The sequence below is a fragment of the Anabrus simplex genome, chromosome 7 (assembly GCF_040414725.1).
Source record: "Anabrus simplex isolate iqAnaSimp1 chromosome 7, ASM4041472v1, whole genome shotgun sequence".
NCBI lineage: Eukaryota > Metazoa > Arthropoda > Insecta > Orthoptera > Tettigoniidae > Anabrus > Anabrus simplex.
The window spans coordinates 291,474,654-291,489,018 of NC_090271.1; the positions used below are offsets into that span (position 1 = coordinate 291,474,654).

The window sequence follows — 14,365 nt, forward strand, 5'->3', positions numbered from 1 at the left end:
CAGATATTAAAATATATTAATGAGATGTGAGAATATATGGTGTGCTTGTATACATTCGGAGCATTATATGAAATTACAAAGCACCCGACATCTTTTCTCTCGTTTACTTCTGTCTTCCATATGTTTCCATTGTTAGTGTCCTCAACTGATGCTGCCACCTTCAAATGACCTCTCTAACAACCCAAGAAGCAGCCTGTGGCAAATGGATCAAACTAGAAATAGCCAGGCCATTAAATAAATAAATAAAGTTAATAAGGACTCTCTGCTCAATATCTTTGAAAGTTATTTCATTCACCTGGAACAATGCTTTAATCCCAATTTCAACCCTTTAATTCCTATTTTCAATAAAAATAAATTAAGTACTCTAAACCCTCTTGTTTATTTTTCTCCAAATTCCCTTCAGCAATCACCCACCGCTCCACATCCCTCAGCCCCACCTTAGGCTACACTATACCTTTATACTCTTCCTCCTCCCATCTAAAACTCAGCTCTATTCCATTTTTCTCTTTTGCTCTCTCAACTTTGTCAATGATCCGTACTGAAAACAAATGAACATCTCAACACTCTCCCATCAACATTATTCCGTTCACACTTGTTTCAGCTGAACTGAATTCAGGAAGATTCTTGAAGTGCTGGTATTTTAAGTGTTTTACCTGGTCTTTCGTGAAGAGCATTCTTCAACTTGGAAGAAAACTTTGAGAACTTACACAAGACGTGTGATCATGATGAGTGTTTATCATTCAACTCTTTACTTGTCTTACACAGAATATCAAAACCACATGCTTATTTCATAAATTTTAACTATTATAATTCATGTCTTGTCTTATGATTCTGACTGATGATGGTCTCTACCAAGACTGAAACTACTTTCATCAAATATATGTAACTCTTTTTAGGTTACAATAAATAGTACTGAATAAGTGGAAACCATTTAACTCTTGTGTTACATTATCGAGTAGTACTGTTTGTGAAAGTGAGAAATTGTACCATTTTTCATTTGACCAAGCATTTCATATGAGAGCATTACTTTTAACCCCAACATTCCAGCCAGTTAATATTGTATTCTGATAAAAATAATGACATCATTGTAATGATTTATGCCGAATTCAGTTTAATATTGATCTGTACCTGTTACAGTAACGTGGGAAATGGATGGGTGGATTTTAATGAAACTTGGTATTTCAGTTTAGAATAAGGTTGAGTAAGATCTTAGGTATACGTTGTTCAAAAAATTTCAGTAGGTGGGGATGCTTCAGAAGGGGCCTGAAGCATAAGATTCAATGAATCCCTCCAGCGGTTGGTTTTACATAATAGCTCATAGCAAATTTCTATAAAATTTGGAAAGTACGAGAAATATCAGTGGCAGTCATGTGAAAGTTTAATTCCGAGAGTTGGTAACAAACTGCAAAGAGAAAGTGTTGCTACGGATATCATTCTGGCAACATTTTAAAGGTGTACTTCTCTCAGTATATTCAGTAATATTAACTTGATACCTGGCTCTCCCCTTGGAGGTGCCTGGTAACCCCTAGAGAGCATGTTCCCAGGGCCCTGTTTCATAAAACATCTTTCACTAATATTAGTAAGAAACCAATAATATTAGTATTATGTTTCATAAAATTATTAGTTAATAATATTAGTTATTAGTTTATGAGTCAAAATTATTAGTAGATGTTCCTAATAATATTAGTAAATTGTTTCATAGACAACATGACTAATAAAAGTTACTCATATTATTAGGATTATTTCCATGAGTGTATTTTGACTCATAATTCATATTATTATTATTATTATTATTATTATTATTACAACTTCCCCCATGCGGAGGCTGCCACAAGGACAAAGTATATCGGCTACACAGTATTTTGTCTTCTAAGTTACTGTTGACTTTGCTAGTGTGCCAGGTAGAAGATTCACCAAAAGGCTCAGGAATAGATTTGCAATACGGTTCTTCAGATGTTATATAGATGATTGCGGAGTATGGTCACTGAACCTCGTATTGCGGCGATAGCGATGTCGTGAAGTCGTGTCCGGCTGAGACCGAGAGAATCCCATAGCTGTACAAGAAATTTAGGGATTGTGCCTCGAGCTCCGATCATGAGTCCATAGACGGAAATATTGTCTAGGTGATATTTATCTTTATAGTAGTTTACAGTTGGCTGGTAAATTGACTTCTTTTCGGCGTCCACCTCTTCGGCCTGGCCAACGTGCGACTCGAAGCGTATTGTGGGATCTAAGATTAGTCCTTGCTTGCTAGCTGGTTGAAAGGCTATCATGTCAATACGTCTGTTACTCCCGTCGGTAGCTAGGCCAGAGACCTCTTCGTGCACCGTGAAATCGTGATCCCTCAGCGAGGTCGCAATCATGTGTCGTATTGTATGATGGCGGGAATTTCTCAATACCTCCCTGTGAGGGCAGGCTCCCAGGACATGGGCGAGAGTTTCGTGCTCTCTGTGGCAACGCTGACAGAGGGTGTTGTCCTGGGACCTTCCTGGCACGGAGCGAACGGCGCACACGTTCGCTGTCATCTTGATGGCCTCTCTCCATTCCGCACAGGATAAGCCTCGGTGATCTCTTATCCATTTGTTCGCTGGCGTGTATTCCTGGAAGAGTCCAACGCCCTTTCCTTTGTGCGGCAACTTCGTCCATGACTGAGCTTCTCTGTCTCGTAGTATCTGTCGGACCTTCCTTACGTTGGGAAGATGGCTATTTTTGGACATAACTCGATCATTCATTTCTATGCCTAGATCTTGCAAACAAATTGTACGTTCTTGTTCCAAGTTTCTAGTTGCATTAATGTAGCCATTATTTGCAAGTTATTAGTGAAACCAAAGTAAGCGGTATTTTAATATTTTGGCATAAAATCATTAAGATCACTGAAATGGTTGACTCTGATTCACATAGTGATAAGGAACAAGTGTAAGTATTCACCGTTCAATAAATTACGTCAAAAACAACCTGCACTGACATGTAACAAACATATGATTACCGGTACAATGGGAGATTTAGGTTACATTACATAACTTCTGAGTATTTGCTTGATAGGATTGGTAGTTGCTTGATAGGATTGGTAGGTAATAGAACGTTCCACTGCAAGAAATGAAGGACACTCCAAGTATATTTTAAAATCTTGGCTTATATCACCAGTAAACCAAGATGATGCTGGTGATGATTATTGTTTTAAGAGGAAGTAGGCTACAACTAGGTAACCATCATCTATAATAACACTAATCAGATAGAAAAATGGAAAGGATCTGACATTTTGAAAATGAAGGTATCGGCTAAAGAAAGAGAAGGGCCATGAAGGGCGTGATAATGAAAGACACTCTTGATCTCACAACCTAATACTGTCAGGGTCGGAAAATAACAAGAGTTGAACAAGCGAGGTCAGAAGGGTAGATGAAAATGAGCCTGGCAAAAGTGTAAGTTGAAGCAATGGCAGGACTCGTCTCAGTGCCCCACGTTCACCAACACACACTCCCAAATTGAGAGCCCTGGGACCTCTTTTAGTCGCCCCTTACGACAAGCAGGGAATACCGTGGCTGTTATTCTACTGCCCCCGCCAACAGGGTAGTAAACAAAGATTTTGCTAGTCCATCTCAACAGAGATTTTTAAGAGCACATGAAATAAAAAGTACAAGGAACAAGAGAGTTATAGTGTGAAAAAGGCTGCGAATAGTTGACACTTTATCTCAATCATTTTCCGCAAAGAAATTTTCTTCTCTCACATTATTTTCACTTCTTTTATCCATTTTCATATGTATTGAAGTCACAACAACGAAAATCTCAAGTGAGCCTTTGAACATGTGGATTAATAGTCGGTTGTAGTCAAACATTAGTCTACTACTAGGAACAAACCCAAACCAAGAACGTATGCAACGGACCGATTCTAACTTACATTTGTATCAGCTGACTAATGAACTAATATTATTAGCGAAGATATTTTATTAGTCATGTGTAAACCTTTATGAAACAGAATTTGGTATGAGTTCTAATATTATTAGCTAATATTATTAGTTAGTTTTATAAAACAGGGCCCAGGTGGTGTATAGCGGTCCCACAGATATGTTGGCTGGTTCAGACACCCCAGAAATGGACCTGCAGGCCAACAGGCAGCTCAATTCCAGGGGGCTTAATAATACTTGGGCACCCTCTCTCCAGGGGTCACAAGTATGGAGAGTCCTAGCTCAGAGTAATGAGCAAAGACCTCAACAACATTTGCAGTGGAGAAGATAGTCTTTCAGTACAGTGTAAATGATGAATGAAGCAGCCCTGTACTCAGGTTCAACAAGAGTAAAATGTTCCTCATCATCAGCATACGCAGAGAAGAGGGATTTCAGTACAGCAGAGCTGATGGAGGAGACAGCCCACTGTCCAGGGTTAAACACACATTTCCTGCTGGAGGGCATCAACTCCAACAGTACTATGATATGGCACATGAGGATGGACTTCACTTGTGGCACTACAGTGGATGTGAGAAGAGCAGCTGTAGCAGCCTCTACACTTTAAACATTGCAGCAAAGAAAGGAAACGGAAGTCCTACTGTGCTACATTTCCAAAACATTAAGTATGGTTATGGTAAGAGTTATTTTTAGGTAACGGTCCTCAGTATGGGGCACCCCATAATGCTGAAGATAATTAGTGATAAGTTTCAAATTTACAACAAAAGAACAGGAGTTGTCACTTGGAATGTACGAAGTTTGTATATGGCTGAATATCTTGAAACGTTGAAGCAGAAATGCAGCATCTGGGCATCAACATTTTGGGCCTTAGTGAAGTTAAGATGGCCTGGATCAGGAACACACAAGACTAAAAACAGGGTCCTCTATTACTCTGGTGGTGATCCTCAACATCAATATGGAGTAGTTGTGCTCCTCTCTTCTGATCTCCCCATCTGGGTGGGGGCAATAGAATAACACCCCAGTATCCCCTGCCTGTCGTAAGAGGTTCTCAACTTGGGAGTGGATTAACGACCACGGGGCCCTGGGCCGAGTCCTGGCATTGGCTCCAGTTACTTGTACCAGGCTCCTCACTTTCATCTATCCTATCCGACCCCTCTTGGTCGACTCTTCTTCTTTTCCAACCCCGATGGTATTAGATCATAAAAATGATGATATGGAAGCCTCCACCTTATCAACACAGTGTTTATTTACTATTGATTACAGTATATCCAGTATCGGTTTCGACCCTTATGGGATCATCCTCAGCTGTCATATATCAAACTAGTTTCAAAAATATCACATTACAAGGCGTTGCATTGCATGAAAACTGACCCAATTTGACAAATGATTAAAAACAAGTTAAATGTTCAAATAGTAAGAATAATAAAATGGGTCCTTTCCTCTTTAACTTTAAAAGTTACATGTTGTGAGAGGCACGTCACCTCATTATTTCGTTGATCCAATGAACATCAATTAAAATTTTTACATTACTTATGTATACTTATATTTGTGAAGTTAATACTGTTTACATTTGTGATATTGAAATATTACAATGTTTTAAAAAATTATATGTACATAAAAAGTTGACCCGATATAACAGGCCGTTTAAAGAATGAATGAAGTAGTAAGAACAAAATAAAATTGGTCCTCTTTCTACTCTAACTTGTTACATGTTTGTTGTTACTACAATATTCTTGTTGGTATGGTAAATACACAGGTATTACGGAGTGCTACTATTTAATGTTGAAACTTATAACTGTTTTTAGTTCATTCCAGTGTTTTATGTTGTAGTAGCAATCAATACGGAAATGAAGCTCATAGATTATGGTATTAGATCACTCGAGGCCTACTGAGTCTTCAAGCCTTTCGTGGCCCTTGGTTTTCTTTGGCCAATATCTTCATTTCTCAAAGTGTTGGACCCCTTCTATGTTTTCTCTCTGATTAGTGTTATATAGAGAATGGTTGCCTAGTTGTACTTCCTCTTACAACAATAATCACCACCACAACTACCACCACCACTCTCCTGATCTGGTACAGCTGGTCACTGATTTCATTTCTCTTGATCAAGCCATGCTTCTTAAACTGCAAACATCACATCATGCCATGAACATTGTCCAGGTTTATGCTCCAACAGGAGATCAAGATGACAAATTGGTTGAGGAATTTTATTCCACTCTGGAGAAGGCAATGGCCCTTACAAAGAAAGAGGAGATGACGGTGTTCCTCAGTGACTTCGACGCAAAGGTAGGTCTTGATGTGCAGAATAACGCTGGACAATATGGTCTTGATGAGAGAAATACCAGAGGAGATCATCTGGTACAGTTTTATTCATAACAGCTATCTGTCATCAATACCTTCTTCAAACTACATCCCGAGTGCTTGTATACATGGACGTCCCCTACAGACTGTGACAGTCGTATTGTCAGGAACCAGATACTTCATATCATTAAAAGTCATCTGAAAAGGTTAATGAAATCGGCTAAAACCTATCCGTGCAGATGTTAATAGAGACCACAATCCCATCGTCATGGATTTCAAATTCCATCACTTTGTCAAGATCAGATGTTCTGAAAAACATAGGAGCATTGATATAAAGAAACTTGACAACCTCAAACAAAGCATGGAATCAAATAACCATGAAGCTAAAGAAAAGATGAGTGCAGTAAAGAACTCTGAAACAACTGATATTGAATCACAAACAAGTGTCCTAATGAATGTACTCATTGATACTCAAGAAACAGACATTGGATATTTGAGCAGCCCACAGAAGCAGCCATGGATTACGGATGAAATATTACAACTTATGGAAGAAAGACTGAAAATGAAGCACAGGGATAAAGATCGGTATGAAGAGTTGAACATGGCAGGGGGAGGGGTGGAGGAAATGTGGGGAGGCAAAAGAACTTTGGCTGGTGGAAAGATGCAGAGAAATAGAATATCTCCAGGAGAAACATGACTTCTTCAACCTCCATAAGAAAATCAAGGAACTTAAGGGGAAATATCGCAAGCCATTTAGAGCTATACTGAAGGATGCCAATAACATTACCTTGGTGGGAGCCACAGAAAAGCTGAAGTGCTGGAAGGAGTATGCTGAGAATCTATTTACCAATGTGCAGCCAGACAAACCATCCTGTATTGAAGAATGCAATGAAGCAAGTCGCAACATAACAAAAGATTGTATGTAATCAAGCTTCAGAAGAAAGGTAAAGCTGAGGGTCTGGACAAGATACACGCAGAAACTCTCAAACTCATTGTTTAAGGTGATGGTATAGGCCTAAATCTGCTAACTCCACTATTCAACGCAGTGTATAAGGCTGGGAGAATTCCATCTCACTGGTTAAGATCCACATTTGTTACCATACCTGAAAGAAACTAGTGTGATTATCACACGATCAGCCTAATGTCCCATGTCTTGAAGATATTCCTATGACATTCCACACTCATATTCTATGCAAAATGTAAACGCCAAATTAGTCCTATTCACTTTGGTTTTAGAAATGAACTGGAAACTCACAACTCTTTTCTCACTGAATATTCTGACTCAGGGATGCCTGGATAGGAACATGTACGCATGCTTCGTCGACTACCAAAAAGCTTTTGATTGTATATCTCATGCAAAACTTGCTGAGATTTTAAAAACTACTGGTGTTGATGCTGATGATTTACATATCACTCAGCTCTACTGGGACCAAACAGCAGAGGTAAAAATAGAGGAAGACATAACTTAGGATATAGCTATACATAGAGGCATTCAACAGAGCTGTGTCCTGTCCCCTCTCCGTTTTAATAACTACTCTGAAGGCTGCTGAGGCTGTGTTCAGAGCAGCTGTTGAAGACATTAACCTAGTGATGGCAATGTCATTATTAACATCTGCCTTGCTCATGATACAATTGTGTTAGCCAGTAACCTTGCTGATCTTCAAATTATTATTAATAACATTGTACAGACCAGTGCAGCATTTGGTCTGTGTCTGAATATTGGCAAGAATAAACTGGTCATATTTTTGAAAACACCTAAGCAAGCCTTCCTGAACATCAAAAACACAATTGTTCAGCAAGTGTCATCCTTCAAATAACTTTGGACTATAGTGACCAAGCATTGCAATTCTAAGAATGAAATATCCAGGATTGGGCAAGCCAAAAATGTCTTCAATAGTATGAGGGCCTTATTCACCAGTAGACATCTCAACTTTCAGTTTCAAGTTCGGATGTTGTGATGTTATGTTTACCCTATCCTGTATGGTTTTGAAGGTTGGACGCCCAGCCCTTTGCTATAGAGATGGATTGAAGCTTTTGAAATGTATTTGGAAGAGAATGCTTTGAATATCTTGGGTAGAACGGAAGACCAATGAAGTAGTCCTCAACTTGTCAAATAACCATCAAGCCGCAAAAGGAGGTCCATTGGGCACATCATGCAAGGTGAATGATATAAACTTCTCCAACTCATCCTCAAGGGGAAAATTAAAGGAAAACAATCTGTGGAGAGATGGAAAAATTCATGGCTTAAAGACCTGCGCCGCTGGGATGGACGAACTTCCACCAAAATCTTTCAAGCCGCTGTTTCGCGACTTATCATTATCAATTGGATCACCAACCTTCATAGGGAGACTTTGTCCTAAGAAGAACTTGGCTTTGTTTTATATTGGAAGGAAGAGATCAAATCAAGATCAGCAATAATACAAAAACATTTGAAACTGTAAAGGGCTACAGAGAGCAAGGAAGTCAGTACACCATGACAAGCCACTGACAGGAAGAGGCATGCCTACTTATGTGCCTCAGAATTTGGGGAACAATAATGTAATCATGTACACGCTAAGTGATTGTCCAGTCAACGAATGGTCCTACAGCTAGTGTGTAATATAATCGGAAAGACTTTCTACACAGGGGCTAACATAACTCTCAAGATTAATTTAGTCTAGTTCCTTTATGCGAGCAGTAATCAAATTTGTACTTTAGATATGGTACCATATCCCAACCCATAGCCTTTAGTAAATCCCCAGAAATCTTATCAATCCCAGCTGCTTTTCTAGTTTTCAAATTGTGTTTTTTTAATGTAAATGTCTGCATTATGATGGGTAAATTTCAGTGCTATGCCAGTATTAGTCTCCTTCTCTACCTAGGCATTATCCTTACATCCAACTATCTTTACACACTGATGACTGGATACGGTATTTTCCCTTCTGTAAGTTCTTGCCTTGTTCATTAATGATCCCTGCAACATCCTTCCTGGAACTGAAATTACCTGTACATATCATTCCACTTTTCCCTATAATTCATATTACTGCTAATTATGTTTGCCATCATGTTATCCTTAGCTTACTTTTTTACCAAATTCAATTTCCCAAAGAGTTCCTTCAAACTCTCTTTACTTCCACCATCATTCCTATTTCTTTCTAACCCCCATTCCTTTTTAATCTCATTATTGCTCTAATATAAGGTCCTTCCCACTCCAAAATGTCATTGGTTTTAATCCCACTAACCACTTTTATGGTTTTCAAAAACACCGAGGTGCCGGAATTTAGTCCTGCAGGAGTTCTTTTACGTGCCAGTAAATCGACCAACATGAGGCTGATCTATTTGAGCACCTTCAAATACCACCGGACTGAGTCAGCATTGAACCTGCCAAGTTGAGGTCAGAAGGCCAGTGCCTCAATCGTCCAAGCCACTCAGCCCAGCCTTCCCATTCCTTACCACCTTTGAAGGTACCGACCGTACATACCAGTTTTCAAATTCGTGAACAATTGCTATTAAACCCATCCTATATGCTGTTTATATTTTTATTTACCATTTTCCACTAATCATAATTACTTTTTTTAAACTCTCCAATGCCTCTCTTATCAACCAATATGGTATTGCCTGCCTAACAGGCCTACTTTTATGACATTCCTTTCTATTTTATATGTAACAAGCTTTAACAGCTTCATTTTAGATAATAAACTCATATTGACTATAAATCAAGTAGTGAATATTTAAGATTAACTTAAATATTATATTTAAGTGGACCACCTATTCAATACATATATAATTTATTACATTTAGTACAGGTTTTGTCCCCTAAGGGACATCATCATCATTATTAACATGGAAAGATGCATTAAAAACATTATTGTATGATAGGACATTTAAAATGAAATATTGGCAAACTTTGTTAAAGTTGCAAGTCATATAATCAATAAAACTGGAAGAATTGTTAATTAAACTATTGATGATAAAGCCCATGGGAAACTAATAGTTGTATTCATAAAATCTTAAAATAATCATTGTTGTGAATAAGAACTCTTTTGATTTAAAATATTTCTTGATGAAAAATCTGTGAGATCTTTGATGGATATTCCTTAATTTTTAAATAAGATTGAACGTTGCAGGCTTTAACGTCAACACGGGGCCGAAGCAGTAAAGTTATATGTAGAACTGAATACTATTCTATCTGAAATTAAAAAAAAAAAAAAGAAGTGTAAGTAAAGAGAGATGGAAGATGAAATAATATAATACGATTTAAATTGTGTTACTTACTTCCTTGTTATCGGCCCCGATGTGTGGAAAAGGACTCACTTCTGCTGGGGTAAGTGTGTATCTGATTCAAAACAAGTACTGGTAGTTGCTACGTTGGGCAGGGAATATGTAGGGGAAGTGGGAGGGCGTGTCGTAGGGGAAACGGGTGGAGTGTCACCGAGCGTGTGACACGTTGAAGTCTGACGTTTCTTTATAACTTTCGCTTTAATTATTTCTTCAAATAAGATGTTACACTTCCCAGAAAGATCGTTAATATTACCCGTTGGATTGTTCCTTTGGTCCAGATAAATGTAAATTTCCTTGTATATATTCAATAAATGGCCTTTACTTACAGTTTTCAAGATTTTAAGGTCATTGTCTATGTTTGTAAACACGTGATTGAAGTCTGTCATGTGATCACTCATGGCCGAGTATCTGTTGTATTTCTTGGCCCTGGCATGTTCCTGATATCTTGTAACAAAGTTCCTCCCAGTTTGACCAATATACGCGCTTAAACATTTTGCACATTTCAATTTGTATACAGCTGAATTTTGAAATTATTTATCATTATTTTAATTTTCATCATTATTATTATTATTATTATTATTATTATTATTATTATTAACGATATGGGTGTTATAAAATAATTTTGAGTTTGTGACAAGAATTAACACTACCCTCATTTGTTGGACATATGTATTTGCATGTGGGGACTTTATCTACCATTCTCGGCCATTGTTTGAATTGCCGTTAATTTATGTGCCTGAAGTATGCCTATTTAAAATGCATGTTCTGCTATTGTTACGTGGGTAGCTTCGAAATTTCTGATTCGCCCAATAAATTAGTTAAAGTGCGCGCACACCCGGGATTACTGCTTTGAACTGAGCGATGTGCTGCTCGGTAGCTGAAAGCCAGTCTGTTGCCGGCTGAGCGCCATGATGGACACATTTGGAGAAGTTGTTGTGTAAAAGACTCGATTGAAAGTTGGTGGAATGGAGTCTGATTCTCCACGCTAATAACCATGGAATTAGGCTGTTGGCCTTAGTTATAGTGTAATTATATATCTAATGTAGTTTCTATTCATCGTTCTTTCGTATTTGTGTTGTGGAATGAGTATCTGAGTGAGTGTACCTTTTGCAATATGAGCTAACAACGTAAGGTATCGAATTATATTAAATTGGACACCCAAAGATGTAAGTACAAGTATCATCTTAATTGTTTCAAAACTGTTCTACTGCCGGATTATTTGGAGAGGAAGAATGTGACTAACATGCTATAAGGGACATTAATTTTGTGGGGAATTTCGGCAACACCGCGAGTATTATTTTGTGCCCACTTCGCAACTGTAATTGAAATTAGGCCTATAGTTCACGGAGATGTCGGCCACCATTTATTCATTGAATTAAACTGAAATTTCTTCTGCATCGGACATTTTAATGATATAAATTGTATCTTCAAACTATTAAAATGTAACCTAACTAGATTTTTGTAAAATTCTATAACCAAATGATTAATTATGGAGTAATTCTGGAACTTGGTATATGCATGGATGAGAGGCAAATTATTCCATTCGTTTTATTTAACTGAGATTATCGTAGTGATACCTTTTTCTGTTTCTTAATGTTATTATTATTATTATTATTATTATTATTATTATTATTATTATTATTATATTATATTTGGTTGGTGGATTTCCTTCTACTTTTCTTGGTTCATATTTGTGGTATCCATTGCACTGTTATCAATGTGTTGGATGATGCCGTGCGCTAGTATTATTTTTCAAGATTTTAAGGTCATTGTCTTATCATTATTTGACTCTTTTCATTCTTTGACTCTTTTCCGGGATGGTTTATTTCCTGTCTTATTCGGGCATTACTGTTTTCCAGGGCCTCCTAAGATTTAAATCCTGTATTAATACTTTGTTGGAGGAAATGTTAAATTCAAAATGATGATGATGCTTATTGTTTAAAGGGACCTAACATCGAGGTCATCAGCCCCTAATGGTACGAAATGAAATGACAACAAAAATTTTGAAAAATCCACTGACCAAAATTTTAAAAAATGTCAGGAAAAATGAATGGACGGACGTGAACCCAAAAAATAAAACAAACAAGAAACAAAAAAACAGTGGCTCCGACTCAGAAAAAAGGTCATAAATAATAGTATTACTGACCAAGGGACCCCACTTATAAAGCACAGTCTTGAATCGAGGATGCCTGATGTCTAAAGGGGTGCAAAAACCAGGTCTAAGGCCCCTCAGAATGGTACATGTCACGAGTAAAGTAGAACCATGGTATTTGTCATGTTGGGGTACTAATCAAAAGTAGCGACGACTCACGGTGTTCCACACAAGATGGTACTACTCACAAGTATTGTACTTCATATAGGTAACGCAAACTATGGTGTTTCTCACACAATGGCGCCACTCATAGCCAACGCAAACCGATGAGGTTCCTCACCTAGGTGTACTAACCACAGGGACTCGTACTATTCCATGGTGTTCCTCACATAGTGGGTACTAATCACAGGCAACGCAGACCCACGGTGTCGCTCATATAGAGGTACAACTCACAGGCAACGCCCAGACCCACGGTGTTGCTCACATGGGTACGACGCATGGGTACTGGAAACGCACAGGAGAACCCCCTCTTGCTGCTACTAATCACAAACCTATTTCGTACCTAATATAGTGGTACTACTCGCAAGTACAGGCAACTCGTGGTATTTCCCACTTGATGGTATGAATCAAAAGTAGTTTCATGGTTCTAATTCAATCATTCCTTGGTCGCCCCTTTTAGTCGCCTCTCACGACAGGCAGGGGATACCGTGGGTGTATTATTCGTCTGCGTCCCCCACCCACAGAGGGTAAAGAGAGAGAAAAAAGAAGAAATAAGGGATCCGTCACTTCGAAAAATGAAGTAACGGACGAAGAAAGGCAAGGGCCACGAAGGGTGTGAAAATAAAAGACTCCCTAGGCCTCAAATGCTCTAATATCGTCAGCGTCGGAAAAGAACAAGAATTGACCAAGGGAGGTCGGACAGGATAGACGAAAGTGAGGAGCCTGGCACAAGTAAGAGGAAGCAATGCCAAGATTCAGCTAAGGGCCCCATGGTCACCAATCCACACTTCCAAGTTGAGTGCCCCTTGGACCCCTTTTAGTCACCTCTTACGACAGGCAGGAGATACCATTGGTGTATTCATCTGCGTCTCCCACCCACAGGGGGTAGTGTGTTTGGTCTGCGAGAGGTATTTTATTTCCCTCAAGTCCACCGGCAAGCTGGTTAGGACCCCCCTATCAGACACCTGGGACGCGCCACGTGGGAGTATCACCTCTCCCCCTGCTACGCCAGCGTAGTAGGTTCGTGGAAATTCAAAATGCTATACATTATTATTGTAATATCGTGGTTGTAGGAAACTGAAATTTGTTTCTCCCATTTCTTAAAGATACTTACATTTACCCTCCTCAGACTATTCACGACCGTGTTTTTTTTCTTTCTTTCTTTCTTTCATTATTGCGTGACACATTGTTATCTTATCTCCAGCACACTAATTTTGTGTGGGTCATGCCGGCTGTTAATGTTGATGTTGGCTTAGTTTAGGAAGCTGCATGCTTCATGTGTACCATTGTTCTGTTTTCTGTGGAATTTTAATTGTGTTTCCCTACGTAATTTGTAAATAATTTGGGATTTTTTTTTTGGGGGGGGGGGTGTTGTGCTATTCTCTCTTCTGTTCATTTAATTATTTACGTGTGGAATATTTGGTTGGCTATCGTTGCCTTTAATATTCTGTGTGCTTCCATGTTTCTGGGATGATTGAAATCCTTGTGTACAGGGTCTGGAAACAAATTTCAGTTTAGTGATATTTATTGTAGTATACCCGCTTACAAAACACTGGTCAGTGGTGTAATTAATTTTTTAAAGGCATGGATACGTTTT

At 38.5% G+C, this 14,365-nt stretch overlaps 1 protein-coding gene across 2 annotated transcripts in view; it reads right to left on the reverse strand.

The window, feature by feature from the left end:
* LOC136877579 (FMR1-interacting protein NUFIP1) overlaps nt 1-14,365 on the reverse strand; it is a 295,598-nt gene that overhangs the window by 183,130 nt on the left and 98,103 nt on the right. The gene's annotated exons all lie outside the window — the stretch shown is intronic.